Genomic DNA, 2,535 nt, shown 5'->3' with positions numbered 1-2,535 from the left:
TGCTTTTATTAAGAGACAACGACTGAGATGACGCCCTTTGTCATCTTAAAATTTAAGCCTAAGGTACATAATCAAATTCCATGTAGTGTTACTTGACAAAAAGGTTGAGATTGCTTGTGATATATCCAAGGTGTTTATTATTACAAGCAGATAATCAGATTGGCCTTTACGTGATTTTGTTCCAATGAGTAGAAGTTTAATTTGCTAATATATTTTATCTATTTGATACATCTCAATTTCAAATGGAAGAAGCTTCTCTTGATGGTGAGCAAGATGTTACTCGGCAAGGCAGGAGGAGATTGCAAGAAATAGAGTCAGATACATTAGATGACCAGAACAGTGAGCAAATTGAGTCGGATGAATTATTTGCTCAACATGGTGGGCAAATAAAGTCAGATAGATTAGATGATCAAAATGGTTTTACTGATGGGCAGAAGGAATTTGTTGCCCCACCGCTAGGAATGGAGTTTGAATCGTATGATGATGCTTACAACTATTATAATTGTTATGCCAAGGAGATTGGTTTTCGTGTTAGAGTAAAGAATTCTTGGTTCAAAAGAAATAGCGGGGAGAAGTATGGTGCAGTGCTATGCTGCAGTAGCCAGGGCTTTAAGAGAATTAAAGATGTAAACCGGCTGTGTAAGGAAACTAGAATTGGTTGTCCTGCAATGATGAGGATCAGAATGGTGGACTCCAAAGGATGGAGAGTACTTGAAGTTACCCTTGAACATAATCATTTGTTAGGTGCAAAAGCATACAAGTTTATTAAGAAGACAGGTGCTGGAAATAAGAAAAGTTAGATTTTAACTATGATGCTGAAGTCCGAACAATCAAATTATATCAGGCACTTGTGATTGATGCAGGTGCGAATTGGAATGCCAATTTTAGTGCAAGGAGGTGCAAAACTTCATTTGATTGTCACGATAAGCTGAACTTGAGAAAGGGAGACACGCAAGCCATGTATAATTATTTCTGTCGTACGCAATTGACAAACCCAAACTTCTTTTACTTGATAGATCTGAATGATGAAGAGAAGTTGACGTCTGTGTTCTGGATTGATGCCAGGTCAAGGGCATATGCTTACTTCATTGATGTGATCTATTTTGATAATTCATATTTGTCCAACAAATATGAGATTCCTCTTGTGGCATTTGTGGGAACAAATCACCATGGTCAATCATTGTTGTTGGGCTGTGGCCTGCTTGCGGGCAAGGCAAAAGCCTCTTATATTTGGGTGTGTGTTCAAAGCTTCGCTCACCTGCTCACTTGGATGTTTCCCTCAAACAATTATTACAGAAAGATGCAAGAATTTGGAGAGTGTTATAAGTGTGTTTTTCTGAGGTCTTTTCATTGTTTTGCTCTATCACACATCATGAGGGAAGTTCCAGAAAAGTTGGGAGGGTTGCATAACCATGATGCTATTAGAAAGGCATTAATTAAAATAATATATGAGGCTCTAAAGCCATTTGATTTCGAAGCAGCATGGAGATTTATTATCCAAATATTTGGAGTTGGTGATCATGAGTGGATTCTTTCACTCTATGACGACCAAGCTAAATGGGCTTCAGTTTATTTGAAAAATACTTTTTTTGTTGGAATGGCCACTGCAAGGTGTAACGAGACATTGACTGCTTTTTTCGATAAATATTTGCACAAGCAAACTCCTCTAAAAGAGTTTCTTGACAAATATGAATGAGCTTTGCAGAAAAAGAACAAGGAAGAAGCAGTTGCAGATACAAAGTCGAGAAACTCGAACCCTGAATTCAAAACAAGATGTTCTTTTGAGTTGCAGCTTTCAAAAGTGTACACTAGAGAGATCTTCAAAAGATTTCAGTTAGGGGTGGAGGAGATGTATTCTTGTTTCATCACAACACAGTTACATGTTGACAGGCGGATGGTAACATTTTTGGTGAAGGAGCGTGTTTTGGGAGAGCAAAATAGGAGAGAGATATGAGATTATGAAGTTCTGTACAACAGAGCTGCAGCCGAAGTTCGTTGTATTTGCAGCTGCTTCAACTTCTATGGATATCTATGCAGGCATGCGTTGTGTGTACTGAACTTCAATGGTGTGGAAGAGATCCCTTCAAAGTACATTTTATCACATTGGAAAAATGATTACAGCGATTATGTGCATCAGATCTTGAATCCAGTTCTACTGAGTCCGCTGAACACGTTCATGATTTAGCCAGTTGTATAGAAGTGCATTACAAGTTTTGGAGGAAGGGGTGATTTCCTTAGATCATTAGAAAGTATCTCCAAGTGCATTTGAAGAGTCTCTGACCAGAGTTCACCACATTGAAGAAAACATAAATGTTATGGCATGAAAAAGAACAAAAAATAAAAAATAAAATAAGATGTTGTGGTACGTGAACTCAGGCGCTCACCGGAACCCTAGCTTCTGCTAGGCGCGTGAGGGGGCCTTTGGTCGCCGGTGCTTTCTGAACCTAATGGTGTTGTTGGTTTTTGCACAACACTCACCGAAAGTATGTTTACGCAGATCAGATCGGAGGAGTCACCGGAAAGACGTACGTCGAC

At 38.9% G+C, this 2,535-nt stretch overlaps 1 pseudogene; it reads left to right on the top strand.

The window, feature by feature from the left end:
- The first annotated feature begins 242 nt into the window (after positions 1-242).
- LOC107784992 (protein FAR1-RELATED SEQUENCE 6-like) lies at positions 243-2,324 on the top strand (annotated as a pseudogene).
- The last annotated feature ends 211 nt before the right edge of the window (positions 2,325-2,535 follow it).

Source organism: Nicotiana tabacum, chromosome 4, assembly GCF_000715075.1.
Source record: "Nicotiana tabacum cultivar K326 chromosome 4, ASM71507v2, whole genome shotgun sequence".
In the NCBI taxonomy this organism is placed as follows: Eukaryota; Viridiplantae; Streptophyta; class Magnoliopsida; order Solanales; family Solanaceae; genus Nicotiana; species Nicotiana tabacum.
Note: the sequence above shows the minus strand (reverse complement) of the source record. Positions and strands in the feature narration are given on the sequence as shown.